Source organism: Amblyomma mixtum, chromosome 2 (assembly GCF_055824585.1).
Source record: "Amblyomma mixtum isolate Tamu chromosome 2, ASM5582458v1, whole genome shotgun sequence".
NCBI lineage: Eukaryota > Metazoa > Arthropoda > Arachnida > Ixodida > Ixodidae > Amblyomma > Amblyomma mixtum.
The window spans coordinates 178704841-178721497 of record NC_143013.1 but is presented as its reverse complement, the minus strand read 5'-3'; positions in this window follow the sequence as shown (position 1 = coordinate 178721497).

Sequence of the window (16657 nt, the reverse complement as noted above, 5' to 3'; positions counted from 1 at the left end):
AAGAACGTCAAGTAAAGCTTCTTTGGCTCCCAAAAACACTAGAAGATGTCTATACTCGTGACCCACTTCGAGCTTGCAGAAAAGCTGTATTCATCACAGTGGCTCACTGGAGAGTTCCGAAAATGGAGGGGATGCGCACTTTGAATAGTGACAACTCACACCCTTGCTAATGTCGTCGCTGTCAGCGACGTACCTCGTCTTTTGACAGTTTGCGGTCTACAGAGAATTGTTTAATTCCAGGCAGCCCCCCCCCCCCCCCCCCCCCTTGTGTCTCCGTTGCCACACGGTTGGGCATATCCGCCCTCATTGTCGTACTCCCCGGTGTGGTGATTGTCGCCGCTTTGGCCATACTTCAGAGGAGTACGTTATGTCGGATGCCGATTAGCTCCACAGCGGCACCCGTGCCGTGGACGACACTCTGCAGGAGCATGTCATGGATGCGACAGAAGTTTTCGATGCTGCTGGTAGGATGTCAGCCGTTACACTCGCTGAATCACCAACTGATCATGTTGTGTTTGGTGCTGGTACTGATATGCAGCGTGAGCCTCCCAAGACTACGATGGCGGAGCAACTGCGTGAAGATGTTGATCCCCAGTGTGTGGCTGAGCACAGGCCGGAAATGCACAGCGTCAGTGATGAAGTTCTTCGTGCGCGTTTCTACACTGTGCGTGAGTTGGAGAAATAAAAAGGCGGGGCTGTGGCTGCGGCGCCAAGCCCTTGCACCGTTGGGATTACCAGCGACGGTGACTGTCGTTGCGGGAAGGCGAATCAACTCATTAAAATTTCGCGGTGGAAATGACAGGAAAAAAGCAGTGGATCTGCGTAATCGAATGCCGACCTTATGAATATGATCTAGTCTAGGCGACACATGCGGCAGTGGGGAGATAATTTTTCACGTAAAGGCGGGTAATGAAGTACGAGGTCTGTTAGAAAAGTATCCAACTTTATTTTTTTTTTTGCGAACACCTGATGGATATGACACAAGCGCGCTTGCATCAGGCGGCCTTGAACCTTCATGCGCATGGATGAATTTTTTCCCGCCTGCCGATAGCGTCAGTCGCTCGGAAGCAGCGTTTGAGTGAGGCAGTGTGCAGTGCTCTCGTCGGTTTTTTATTGCAAGGAAAATGGCGGAGTGAAAGGAGCAGCGCTACAGCAACAAATTTTGCCATAAACTTGGCGACAGCCGAGTGGAAACCATTCGAAATATTCAGATGGCTTTCGGTGAAGATGCTATGAGCAGCACACAGTTTAAGCAGTGTTACAATTGTTTTAAAGATGGCCGCACATCGGTGGAGAACGAGCCACGCTCCAATGGGCCATCAACATGCCAAAATGACCAGGTCATTGCCGAACTGAACGCTATGGTGATGCGGGACTGTCGCGTGACTATCCGAGAAATTGAGGAAGAGGTGGACATGAGCAGTTTCTCCGCACATTCCATTATCACCGAAGATTTGGCCATGGAGAGAGTTGCGGCGAAATTCGTGCCGAAGCTGCTCACGGTGGAGCAAAAGCAGCTTCGTGTTGAAGCCTCACAGGACATGCTGGATTCCGCAAACAGTGACCCCGACTTCATCAACATCATAATCACTAGTGACGAGTCTTGGGTATACAGGTACGACCCGGAAACCAGATCCCAGTCGTCAGAGTGGAAGCATTCCACGTCACCAAGACTTAAGAAGGCCCGCCAATTGCGCAGCAATGTAAAAGTGATGCTGACTGCTTTCTTTGACACCCTCTGTGTGGCCGACCACCAGTACGTACTCTACAGGGTCAAACAATGACCAAAGAGTACTACAGGGATGTCCTCAGTTGCCTACGTGATGCTGTGCGGCGCAAGAACCCGGAGCTGAGGTCAACTGGAAATTGGCGCACCCATCGCGCCAATGCTCCTGCATATTCCTCGCACTCGAATCAGATTTTTTGGTGAAAAACCAGACTCCTGTAGTTCAACAGACTCCTTACTGTCCTGATATGGCCCCTGCGATTTCTGGCTGGTTCCCAAAATCAAAAGGCCATTGAAAGGAGCGCGATTTCAGACAAGGAAGAACATTATGACTGCAACGACAGCTGAGCTAAACTCCATTCCGAAAGGGCCTTTTCAGAATACTTCCCACCATGGCAGCACCGCTGGGAGAAGTGTGTGGAGTCCCAAGTAGACTACTTTAAAGATGACTAGGTTTGTAACGCTCCAGTTATGCAAGTTTTTTTTTTCAACGGCCAAAGGTCGGACACTTTTCTAACAGACCTCGTATCTCAAGGAAAGGGCACACACGGAACATTTTGCGATGTGATTGAAGGATGGTAACCTAAGGATAGATTTCATGGCACTGATACTGTTGTAGTTAGAAAGAACGTAACGAGTAGTTGTTCTGAACCATTTCCAATTTATTTCCGGTTGTGAACCATATCCGGTATATTTGTCCCGGATTCCAGATTGACGCGGTGTACTCAAGTTTGCACCGCATTAAGGTTTTCTAAAGGAGTAATTTTAAAGAAGGTGTTTCGGAAAAATCGTCTTGCAAGTAACGTAGCATTCGGTTAGAATTATTATATGCGAGGTGTGGATGTTTAAATATAGATCGGATGTGGTGTGAAGACCAAGGGGCTTCTTTGTTGTTATCAAATCTATGGAATCTTTACTGACGAATTACACAGGTAGTTGATTGGCAGTTCTTTATGCGCCCCTCAATTTTGTTACCTCTCAGTTCTATTAACCACGAATAGCATCATGCAAAAACGGCGTTAACGTCAGCTTGAAGCCTAGTTACATCGGCATCGCAAGTTATTTCGGTGAAAGTTACACAGTCGTTAGCAAAGATGTTAATTTGAGATGAAACACGAGAATGTAAACCATTCATATAAAGAATGAATAGAAGGAGACCAAGATCGGAGCTTTGTGGTACACGCGAGTAAACACAGTCGACCCCACGCAAGAGCACAATACAGGGTGCGCAAAAGAACCACAGCGCTTATGAGAGTCTTTTAGTGCGAAAGCACTAATCCGGACGTCAAGACCGTAGCAAAATCTCTCTTGCCAATGTACGTGGAGCAGAAGAATCAGAAATCAAAAATGAACGGAAAGAAAATTGCAACACTATCCACAACGGGGAGTCGAACCCGTGGCGGCGAAAACAGATACGCTTCGAAGGCCGCTGCATGAGAGCACATGGCTATCACCGCATTTTTTTTTTCGGCTGTCGCCCCAGCCGAACGGGATTCGTGTTAAACTGCAGCTCATTTTCGCGATGCGCATTGCAGGGCGTCGTCTTCATGAACTTCCATGTGTGGCACGAACTTTCCGTCCCCCAGTACTCCCCATTCATCGTCGTCTTCCACGTAGCTTAAGTCCGTGTTTTCGCAGGGATCAGACAGCAGTAAACATCCCCTCTAATTTTTGTTTTCTCGCAGCGGAAAAGGCTTGCCTTATTTCAAGCTGTTATGCACTGTTCAAGACAGCTTGCTATGATCAGCAAAGTAAGCAGTGTTTACGACGGGCGTTGTTACGCCGTGCACTGAGAGCGCGATAATACCCAGGAGAGTGGAGTGTTATGGGGCAGTTTATTTATTTATTTATTTATTTATTTATAAATACTGCGGTCTTGAACTACAAGACCATCGCAGGTGGGTACATGATTTGTGTAATACCCAAGGACAATGAAAAGGAAATACAGCAGACAAGGCGTCACAGCAACGAAATTAGTACATCACACTGTACTGTATCAAATTCACAACCTCAGAATATATATACTGCAGTCATAGAGCCAAGCATATAATTCAGTAAATCTAAACAAATTACTCATCAACCGAACATTCAAAATTTTTTCACTTGTTGCAGCATCTCCTCAAAATGGGACAAATTATTCTCTTCGACTATATGACCAGCAAGGTTGTTCCATTCGGTAATGGTTCTCGGAAAATAGGAATATTTCGTAAAATAGGAATACAGGCCTCTAGAGGAATCCTGTGCCGCAAGTATCAGACGCGCTCGTTACTAGGCGTTTTTCGTTGCGGAACATTTTGTGGAATGCAAATTTTCTTCCTGGGCGCTCCTTACTGATCCTTCTTTATTTCATTACAGACAGCGCCTCCCACTGCCCCCACGCGCGTTCGCGCGCAAGCATACATGCATACGCCCACAGACACAGGCACACATTCAAACACGCACACACAAAAAACCATCCATAACATTAGGGAGTTTTAGAATAGGGGGCCCCAAGCTTTGGGGGCCCCAAGAAGTTTCGGGCGTCGAAGTGCGCATGCGCAGAACTCAAGCCCCGCCTTGCGTCTTGGGTTAACGTTAGCGGCGAACGCTATTTCGCCAAAATAGCGTGCGCCCCAACGCTGCTCTACGTTCAGGCAACATCGCCCGTCGAAGCGGAGCCTCTCACTACACCACCGATTCGTTGTTGTCGCTGCGCTGTGCCCCACGTTCACGGCAAACGAAATGCCCACGAAGCTATCGCTTTGTCTGATGATGCCCTCACCACAAAGTTTTAGCGATAAAACACCCCAGATTTTCCGATTGCTGCTGTGTTTACATTGCTGCAAGGCTTAGCGAGTATACGTCGTTTGACGTCAGAGAGCGCGCGAGGTTCAAACAGGCGTGAGGCCCAACGCCGCTCTACGTACAGGCAACATGGCGGCACCCGTCGAAGCGGGGCCTTCCGCTTCACCGCCGATTTGTTGTCGCCGCTACTCTGTGTATCAAGTTAACGGCAAACAAAAGGCACATGAAGCTATCGCTTTGTCTGATGATGCCCTCACCGCAAAATTTTAGCGATGAAATGCCCTATATTTTCAGATTGCTTTTGTGTTTACAAAGCTGCTAGGCTAAGCGAGTACGCATCGTTTGGTTGCCGTAGAGATCAACGTTTTTAGATCAAGGGATCTAAAAACGTTGGTAGAGATGACTTGGTGGGACGTTCGAATGGAGTTTCTCGACTGAGTAAAAACACACACTTATAATTTTTACTCTTAAATCGTATGTCTGCAATAATAACAGTGTCTGACGACGAAATGAACGCATATTTTAAAATCTTTTTAAGAGTATCTTTTTGGTTTGCCGTAGTGGCGCTGCAGTCGATAAACGCAAGCCTGGCTCCGCTGCGTAGGGGAGACCCCTATTCTAAAACTCACCGGCGCACTCGTACGTAGCGCTGGGGCCCGCTATTTCCTTCGGGCCCCCAAGCTTTGGGGCCCCCTATTCTTAAACTCCCTATTACTGTGGTTTCTGTTTGTGTCGCAGTAGAGGCGTACGTTTCTTTGCGCTTCAGTTTAAGGACCATGAAGCAACAAATGTAGACAATGATATCGGATAACTACTTAAAAAGAGCGAGTAATATTACACTAGAATACGTACTCGTGTAAGTGCTTCTATTAGCTGCCCTGCGAAGGGAAAGTAACACAAATGAAGACAGAAGTAAGAGCCACCTTTGCTCTATTTTTTATGTAAATAAAAAGCTACGTGTACATTGCAAACACTGTATTTGCCATAGAAATCAGCATGCAATCTTTCCTCGCTGGTGCTACAGAAGAGCGCAAGAATACTGATCAAACAGCGTTCGCAGCTTGTATCTGTACGCGCAAGCTAACTGGAATTGCATTGTAGAGCACAGAAAAGTCGCTATTTAGACTATTCCTTTTACTTACAGTTATATCGTTTCATTAGAATGAACATAATTTGCGAGATACAAGTAAATCCAGGAACAAATAACATGAAATTAAGTTGGACATGAAGTGCTGTTCAGTACTACAACACGCAGGGGCAATGCATCACAGACATTGAGATATTATGCTTACTCACGTGCTCGACGTCTGACAGTTAACACCTTCTCGTACTATTTGTATTGATTGTGCAGCGATGCTTTCACTCAGTTGAATGATACAAGCCCTTCGTAATGCCTTTGCGTCCAGCGGGATGCGGAGAGATGAGGGGCAAGAGCAAGCATCGTTCCTCTTAGACATCCTTAACATGCAGCGCTGAGGGACGAGGGACGAAGGAAGGAGGAGACAGACAGGGCGCTGAACTAGCAACTTTAATTTCGAAGGAGGGCGATCCGCACGTTTTATACAGCACCCAAACATCCAGTGAGCACAGGGAACATGAGCAAACCAAGGCAAAGAGCAATGACACCAAAGGAAACAGGGTGAGTGCGCAGGCGCATGTTGGCCCACAGTAAACAGAAGCAAAAAAATCCAGGAAGAATTCGCTTATTCTGGTCGGCCATGTACCAGCCACGCCCCTGAGGACACAAAAATCAAAGAGCGGCAGTGAAGGGGACGAGGGAAAGACATACTAACAAAATTTAGTAAAAAAGAAATCTACACGCGCCGGCAGTCCTGTGTAGCTTGGTGATGACAGAGATAAAAAGACAACAACGACAAAATGCAAAGGGCTGCGACGAGAAAGACATTAAAATCTCGGAAGACGGTCTGAAGACGCGCATAAAGAGAATGAAGTGGAAGGCTGGTTGTAATGAACGGAGTATTGACAACCTAAACGCATGCGATGAAAGCCAAGCGAAGAAACAAAGCAAAAAGATGCGATGCAACCCAACGATGATCCTGTCTGAAAACTGTGGATGAGGGTTAAACATCAAATCCACCTGAAAGAACAAAGATGTCTAAAGATAAGAGAGAGATGAAAACTAGAATAAGAGAATTAAAATAGTGTCCCCAGAATATTTAAAGAGAAGTGGCGAAGGGGTTGTGGTGTGAAAAGGAGCCGCGTAAGGAACTAAGGCGCCATGAAATTACAGTGACTGGGAAAGAAACGCAAACTCCTTTTTCAACAGGGCTACTCAGGGCGTACTGACGCATACGTCTTGTTGCTTGTTGATGAAACCTGCCTGAATTATCTCCCTAGTGAGCTGGCTGCTGCTCTTTGCGAGAATTTTATTTCCTTATACACCGGAAGGCGCCGGCGACAAGGACTGCAGTCACGAACGTGGACGGCTAAGTTGCTAGAGCTAGCTGCATTCGAGCAGTCTGGACGATGCATTCTCTGGCGATATATTCTGAATTCCTTTTTCTTGCGGCAGAGAATGAACCGGTCAAACTGGTCGATGTATTAATAAGAGACAGCTTAAACGCAACGCTAATTATAACAACTTAGCCGTCCACGTTCGTAACTGTAGTGGTTGTCTCCGGCGCCCTCCGATGTACAAGGAAACAAAAATTCTCCCAAAGAGCAGCAACCAACTAACTCAGGAGGTAATGCAGGCAGGTTTCATCAACAAGCAACAAGACGTATGCGCCAGTACGCCCTCAGTAGCCCTCTCGGAAAAATAGAGTTCTCGTTTCTTTTCCAGTCACAGTAATTTCATGGCGCCTTGGTTCCTCACGCGGCTCCTTTTCACACCCAAGCCCTTTCGCCACTTCTCTTTAAATATTCTGGGGACAATACTTCTATTCCTTTATTCTAGTTTTCATCTCTCTCTTAGTTTTAGCTATCTTTGTTCTTTTAGGACGGTTTTATGATTAACCCTCATCCCCAGTTTTGAGCCGTCTTCATTGTTGACTTGCATCGCATCTTTTTCGGCTGTGTTTTTTGGGTTCGTTTTTATCGCATGCGTTTAGGTTGTCAATACCCCCCCCCCCCCCCCCCCCATTACAACGACCCTTTCACTTCATTCTCTTTATGTACGTCTTCACACTGTCTTCCGAGATTTTAATGTCTTTCGTGCCATTGCCTTTTGCATTTTATAAGTTTTTATCATTTTATCTCTGCATCACCAACCTGCACGGGATTGCCAGCCCGTGTAGAATTGTTTTCTACCAAGTGTTGTCAACATGTCTTTCGCCCTGTCCCCTTCACTGCCGCTCTTTGGTTTTTGTGTCCTCAGGGGCGCGCCTGATAGCTGCCCGACCAGAATGAGTGAATCCTTCTTGGAATTTTTTGCTTCTTTGTACTGTGGGTCAATATGCGCCTGTGCGCTTACCCTGTTTCCTTTGGTGTTATTGCTCTTGGCCTTAATTTGCGCATGTGCCCAAAATCACTGGCTTTTTGGGTGTTGTATAAAACGTGCGGATCACTCTCCTTCGAAATTAATGTTACTTCAGCGCCCTGTCTGTCTCATCCTTCATTCGTCCCTCGTCTCTCAGCGTTGCATGATCAGGATGTCAAACCAGCTTGCCCAGCAACATACCCTGCTCTTAGGCACGTTTCGACAATGCAGTGGTTTGCAATCACGCCTGCTGAAAAAAACCAATTGGTTCTTAAATATCTCGTTTTTAATTTTTTGGTTAGAATTCTTTCTAAATTGAATTAAATGCATTTGTCAAACACACAAACCTGTACCGAATGTGATCTTTTGAACTTGTTTCCGTTATTTAGTGTCCTAAACAAGTGTTATTAAATCATTGTTTTATCGAATGTTTACTTTTGGCAGCATAAGAACAAAGGTTGACCGAGCATATGAGTGTTCGCTTTGGCATTTACGTTTTGTTTTGCTCTATTTCGTTCAAATTTCAAGATGATGTGTAATCTGTCGATCTGCCGAAGCGTTCTTGGTAAAACGCTGTAGAGTGGACGCCTGCACTAAACCGCACCCGTACCCTAGCCAATTCAGCAAATGCCACTCACAGAGAGTAAATTGGCTGTCATCAGAGCAAACATCGATGGAAACATCGATGGAGCGGTGGAGGTGAAATCCGAAAGGTCCATGTGTTGTGCGATGTCGGTGCACGTCAAGGAACCTCAGGTGGTCAATACTATCTGTAACCCTCCATTACGCCCTGCCTCGTAGACTGAGTCACTTTTGAACAATTAACCCCATATCCAAATCATCAGAGAGGTCTCTTTTTTTGTTCTGAGGACAACACAGGAAAATATTAGCTCCAATGGCCCTTTTCTTTTCGCATTTTTTCGATAAAAAGCTTTAAAAAATTGGTTTGAGTTTCAGTATTTCAAAAGGGGCGTGTGCGAGGCTGGTGTGCGGCAAGATGCCTGGCTTGAAAGGAGAGAATCCGTATGGTGATGAACCCCGCCTTTCTACTCGCCGAATTCTCATGCGAGGCACGTTCGAGTGCTGTGCTAAGCATCCTGTTCCGACGACATGTTCTCTTACTTCGTGTAGTGCAGGATGTAGGTCACCTTTAATCTTGGGGCTACGGCTCCCGGCCGTGTCTGCAAAAAAGACGGCATACGACAAAGCTGGAATTTTTCACTGGGCTCTGGGGCTTCTGTTTTATTTTCTCATTGAATGGAAAGCCTTTTTATGGGAACACATTGCACTTTGTTCTGATTGCAGCATAAAAAAGTCTTATATAAAAATTATTTCTTGGCATAAACCAGGTAAGCTGTATTAGTCAGGTAAACAATCACTTCTACTCGAGACAACTGAAGCTCTTCTTACTTCTTTCTTGATTCAAAACTTACGGAGGGCACTAAAGACTTCTTACGTCCTTTGAATGTGAAAGCAGTGTCTCATCGTGGGCTGTGCTGCTAGGTCTATTAAAGATTCATTTCTTTCTAATGACGAATATACTCATCAGCCGGCAGTCGTAAGGAAACACACAGAGTCGGTTCACCTTTTTTCCCTGGGAAGCAAAGTTGTTTTTTGGCCTGTGGGTGTGTGCTGTCATCTGAGTCTGGAGGTGCTTTTTTCCATTTCCTCTTTATTTCCTTCCCTCTCGAAAAGGTAGGAGCCGGCACCAAAAGCTGTGAAAACAGTTTCACAAGGACACTGGCCCCCACATAGTGGCACTGCAGCGTGTCGGAGACAACAGCACCATAACAAAGGAAAAATAAATACAGATCCATATTACAGAGGCACTATAGTTCAACCGCAAAAAATAAATACAAGTTCAACATCGCAAGGCAACAACAGCTTGTAACGATTCGGACACAGAAAGAAAAGAAAAGAAAACAAAGAAAGAAACAGATGTAGCTACAATGTGTTGGACATTCTGGACACAGTATATAACAAACTGAACAAACAGTAAATTTCTACAAAGCACATGTGTACAATTATTGCAGCAAAGAAAACAACTCACATTACAAGATCTAAGAAACCTATAATAATTTCTGCCGAGAGAATATACGGATGGTATGTTTACGTTTTTGTGCTGGATCGAAATTCGATGACTCTAAACTATTGAGTAATGTGGGAGTAGTATATTTCAAAGATTGCGCATTGTATGAGATGCGAGGTGCAGGCACTAGGCATTTTTTCTTGTGCCTCGTAAGGCGAGGTCTGGCGTTTTCTCGTAGCTGGCCTAAAAATGTAAAAAAAATACGTTTTTTTTTCACAACAGATTTATATATTAGCATTAGCCTATAGATATATGGACACAACACTGGTAGAACATTATATTTCTCGAAAAGGGGAACCAAGTGGTGCAAAAAAAGACATATTAGACATATACCGAACTACTTTTCTTTGAAGTAAGTGTAGGTTTTTTAAGTCTGTCATGCCAGTCGTTCCCCAGACAATATTGCAGTAATGAAGAAGAGATAACACTAGGGAATTATGGAGAATAATTTTAACTTTGGTAGGCAAAATTTCTCTCAGTCACGCAATAACACCAATGGCAATAGATAGCTTCGATTGAAGGTACTCAACATGCTTGTTCCAAGTTAAAAGGTTTGTGGAATGAACAACAAGTATTTTCACTGTATCGACTGTTTGGATGCGATCTGTACCTAGACGCTTTGTTCAATTTGCCGCACCTTGGAAAAACTTTGTTTCTTTGCTGTAGACGTCAATATGTTATGGCCAACTGCGGATGCCATTACAGACAATGGTGACGTCACTAGGGGGTTTTTGTTCCAGTACTGCTGATCAACGCCACCGGATTTAGTTGGCCTTGAGCGACATAATGTTCACATTAAAAACCACTACCAGGCCACTTTCTGTGCTTCGTATTGTCTTTGCTCTGTTTCATGAGGCTATGGGCCCCTTGAGCATTGTACATAAAATTTGTTAGGCTTCCGGCAAAAAATGGAGCTTCTCAGGAACTTCTCCCGGCAGCCTGTTCTAAAATTGCTTCTCCTGTGCGTCAGGCATGCACAGCACGTATGACGTTGGTTCGAGGAAACTTATAATCAAATTTGATGATGCGCATCACGTCATTTTCGATTTAATAGATAGTGCCCCACCGCAGGTTTCCGAAGCAACCAAACCATTGCCTCCACCGGGATGACTGCGCGACATATCTGCGCACTGTACAGGGAATTCCGAACAAAGCTCAACTGTCGGTGCGTTCCTTTAAGCAAGTAACATTCTCCTTACTTCAAGCAAATTGTACTGACCGCACCCACGTATACAAGGGTGGCACGGTATCACGCATTACTTCCGCATACGTAGTTTTCATGCCGGCAGACAGGCTACTATTCAGCAACAAATCTTATATGACAACCTCAGCTGTGTCCGAGCCATAGCCGCACTACGTGCGTCTTTTCAATACATAGACCGGCGAACACCCTAAAAATTGCCTGAGTTCTGCGATTTCAAACTTATCCTCTTATGGCTAAAGTCAGCCTTACACCATGGCGATCGTGAGGAAGTTGTGGAAGATCAGACAGATTTCACATCGAGTACCAGAGGAAGGTTTCGTTTTTTATTTTCCGCTTGCCACCAGGGCATAAGGATATCGCTGCGAGCTACATGTCGACTGTGCTGATTGAATGGTCCACTGGAGTGCGCAAGTCTCCAAATTGCACTGCCAGAACCAACGCTGCTCGACATCATGGAGTGCGTGGTCGCAGCATGACTTTGGCTTCATGGACTGTTACCTGAGGCTAGGAAGGCTGTTTGCAGAACCTCCACACGTTTCTGTAACCAAAGCTACTAACTCGGCTGCCTCGCTGTGACCCAACGCTTTTGTGTCGCCTATGCGTGCAAGTGTATTTTTAAATGATTTAACTTATTTGACCAGAATCGCAGGCTTTTCAACACTACGAACGCTGTGGGTAGAAAGCCACAATTCACACCTACTGTGCGCCTGCCATCGGTTTAGCCGTAAACGAGTATCTCTGGGTGGATATTGGATTCTTGTCTCCAGACGAACGGTACGGATCGCGAATGGTCGGCCGGTTCGAGTGCCATGTGAGAACGCGTCCGTGAGCCAGTCGGGACGTTAAGCACTAGAACGCACGCAGGGGACCAGAGAGCAACAACCGCCCGTCCTTTCCAGCTATCTGTGCTTGCGTTGCCTTCACTGTTTATAAAGCTCCGCTACGTAGATTCTGAACATAAATGCCGTGCGAAAGGTTGCCTCAGTGCATTGTTGCGGTACTTGAAACACTGAAGGTGACAATACAGCCCTTGCGGCTAATACACGATTATGTTGGGCAAAGCCACGAGTGCACTAAGAGTGCATGGGTGTCCAGAGGTGAAGAAGAAGAGGAGGTTCCGCTCCGGCTGCCTTTCGGTACAGTCACTGCTTCTCGGCTTGTTTTCATGCGCAACCAGCACCCAAGAGGCTCACCTCTTATGTCCAATGTTTCCCAAAGGTGAGGGCTTTCCAACCACTACAGCCATTATTCGACTCCGTCCACTTTTCTGACCGCACCGACGTCGTAAAGTTCGCTCCTCGCCAGCCGCCGCACTGGGCTTCGCCTCGCTGGAGGTTAGGCCTATCACCGGCAGCGCACCTGCCCCAACAGCCATGGAGGTGCAAGTGCAGGGCGACAACCTCAAACCTGAAACGTCCAGGCCCAGTGAGCGGGCCGCAGTACTCCGCGCATACCAGGTTAGAGAACCCATCCCGAAAACCCTGGTTGTACCTCCCCAAACAGCCGTGTCCGCCGTCGGTGCTCAGGCCGAGGCTGCCCCTGCGCCCTTTAAGCCGACGTACCGAGCTCAACAATAACAGCTGCGCGTGTCGCACGCAGTCTCGCAGCGATGTAAACACCTTGTTTCACTATCGCCCGGGACTATACGGGTAGTTTTAGACCGAGAGGCGGGCTCGCTTTGAATGGAGCCATTTCGCAGCCCCTTATGCAAGCTCTGCAAGTCACCGCCGATGGCTGGGACCTAGGAGACTTTCACCTCCGGATCCACCTCACGAATAACACATTCACCGTCGCTACCCCTCAGGAGACAACCGCCCTGCACCTCGTCGTACTCAAGGAAGTGGTACTGCAAGGGACCAGTTACCCTGTCACAGCCTACATCGCACCGCCGCCCGCAGCTGTACGGGAAGTCATCTCGCAGGCCTACTGGGCGGAAACCCCGGCGCAGATGCTACGAGACCTCCAGACTCGCAACCCGGACGCTGATATCGGAACACGCAGAATGGGGAGGACCCTCTGAATATTAATCACTTTTGCACACGGACCAGTCCCTCATACCATACGCTACATAAGTGTGGTTTATAGATGCACGGCGTACAAGGGCAGTCCAGATGCCTTAACCAACTGTCGCCGACCGGGCCACAGATATGACGTCTGCCCTCACCCCAAGACTGGTCTCTGCACGCGGTGCGGGACAAGCATGACCCGTAAGCTGTTCTTTCCTGCTTTCCGATCTGCATTCTCTGTGGGGACGAGCACCTCACGGGCACAGGCTCATGCAAGGCAGGACATCCAACTCCGAAACAACGCAGCCCACCGCCACAGAAGACAAAGCCCTTTAGTAAGAAGGGCTTTCCCCCGCTGCAAACGACCCTTCCCACTACTTCTACATGGGCCTCCCAGGCCGCCAGGACTCGTACCCTGACCTCCCAGGACCAGGAAGTGACTGCTGTGCGGGAAAAGGTAAGGCAGCTCAAGGCATCCATCTCTACCTCCACCCCCGCTGTACCCCAACTCCTCCACCCCCATCCTCTCCGCGCACCCCGCCACCTGTCCAACCTCCTTCGAAAAAGAGGAGGCCTGATGAGAGGCCATCACAACCCATAGACTTGGGACCTAATTTCAGGACTTCGCCAAAACCTTAGAAGCCAGGCTCGCAGAGCGCATTACTGCACAGGTCACTGCACAGTTCCAAATTTTGATTGAAACTACCATTACCCGTTTAATGGATACTGTCATCACTAGCATCATGGCCAAGCTAGAGGAGCGTTTACCTCACCTTATTCCTAGCCTCTCACTGGCCTCTACTCCCATAGTGCCACCCCCACACCCATCCTTGGCCCCTCCACCCTACCGCATGGCTCCTCCGACAGGCCATAATTCTTTACAGATTATTCAGTGGAACTGCAGGGGCTTCGGCGTAAGAGCGGTCCTCTGCAGAAAATTATCGCTACTTCCTCATCCCCACCAGACATCATAGCAATTCAGGACGCAAACGTTTACAAACAACTTCCCGGATACCCTCTTATCCCCTCGGACTCTACTGATCTTCCTCAGGTGGTCACATACGTCTGTAACTCTTTGCATTACACGGAGCAGGAAATTACCACACCTATCGCTCACATCTTTATTGAAACTTTACCTCCAACCCCTGCACAATCTCCCAAGGGATGTTCGTTCTTCACTGCTATCTTCTACCACGACAGCCAGTTAATCTACTACCTCCACTCCTCAAATCCGCGTCGCAATTGACTGTATCAAATCCCCTACTCATTGCCGGTGACTTCAACTGCGCCCACCTGAACTGGGGCTATCGGCGCACAAACCACAGAGGCACAGTTCTCTGCAATGAAATAATGGTGTTCCACTTTTCCATCTTTAATGATTTTAGCCTGCCTACACGGGTTGGTAACAGCGTTACTACCGATATCAGCCCAGACCTCAAGCTTCGAAGAAATGTGACCCACCTGCGGTGGGAAAGAACGCAAACCACACTAGGCAGCGACCACCACCTTATTCGCATAACTCTAAACTATCGTCGCCCTCAGTGCAAAGTTACTGTTAGACAGACTAATTGGGACCAGCTACGAAAATTTCACCAGGAGCATGTACAGTCAACACAGGTAGCCTTCGACCTAGACATCTGGACTACCCAGTTACAGGAGGACACTCACCAACACACCCAAGCGCTAGACGCTACCCCAGACACCCCGGTAATTGACAGTAAGCTCAGGCACCTCCTTTAAGCTCAAGAACGCATAACGCACAGGTCGAAAACTCAGAAACACAATAGGAAACAAATACTCAAACTCGCCAGCTTCAGACCCAAATAGAACACCACAGCGCCACTCTTTGCAAAGCTAACTAGAATCAGATTTGTGACAGCCTCCGCGGCAATCTCTCTACAACCCGTGCCTTGCACCTCTTACGCCACTTGCTAGACCCCATGCAATCTAAAACTCAGACACGCCTTAGAATTCGACGCCTTACTCATAACCATAGGCAGAACACGAACGCCTTCCTCGCGAAGGTGAAATCAACATATACCACCCCAGGTGACCCTAGCAAGCACCCCGAGTTCACGGGTCCACCCCAACCCCAGCTTGGCACCCCTATTACAAAGGCGGAGTTTCGGACAGCCCTTTTGAAATTACGCAATACAGGACCCGGGGAAGATCAAATTACCAATGCTGCCATCCGAAACCTTGACGATGCCTCCATATCTCATCTACTCACCCACTTTAACGAGTGCTCGAAGTTAGGTACCAACCCTGCCACCTGGAAGCATGGAAAAATCATATTTATTCCTAAACCCCACAAACCCATCAACATAGAGAATATCCGACCAATTTCTCTGACATCTTGTCTCGGCAAGGCCTTCGAATACACAATTCTTGCCCGACTAACGACGTACATGGAAGACAACCACCTTTTCCCGCACAGCATGGTGGGCTTTCGTGCGCATCTATCTGCACAGGATGCTCTACTACAAATTACACATGACGTGCTTGATGACACGGTCCCCCACCTCACTAAAGCTATTCTGGCAGTTAAACTCACAAAGGCATTTGACAGGATTCGACACGATGCTATTTTGCGAGAACTGCAGGCACTACAGGTAGGGTCCAATTCCTACAATTACGTTCGCGCCTTTCTCTCGGGCCGCCTTCCTCTCTCCCTGCACATAGCTTAGCTGAGCACACCACCTTAGTCGCTTTGGGACGTTAAACCCCATAAAACTAACCAAACCAAACCAAACACCACCTTATACACTCGGCGAGCTTGGAACCCCCCAAGGCGCGGTCATCTCCCCCCTTCTCTTTAATAATGCTCTCATCCCCCTAGCTCATAAACTCGCTCTCACCTCACACCTAAGGCATACCTTGTACACTGATAATATTACCGCATGGACCACTCATGAATCTGATGGAGAAATTGAGGAAACTCTTTAATTAGCAGCTGACACTGTGAAGGACTGTGTACGGGAGGCCTAGGCATGGCCCAAAAGAACTCTCCACCGACTAGCACCAGAGCCACTGTGTCTGCCTTCAAAATTATCGCCCTGCCCCGTCAGCGAAGGCGGTTGTGTTGAGTGCGGCGGGAGCAGCAGAAAGACGTGCGAAGTAGCCAGAGGGCAAAAGAGGAGAGGCCGAGCGCGGAGCCCAGCGCGACCACACGCATCCCTGCGGCCCGTTTTGCAGCGCGTCCCTAACTCCCCCCCCCCCCCCCCCCTTTGGCGCAGAGACAGGCACGTTTGTGTGTGCACGCATGCACGCCTGCAGACGGCCTTGTTGCGAGGTACGGGCTGTGGACTCGGAGAAGGCTAGGAGTTGGGTCTTTATTAAGGGAAGTTAACCAGAAAGAAAAGAGGGTCCCAGTTCCTTGGAAAGTACAGACTGGCTCCCCGAGCAGCTG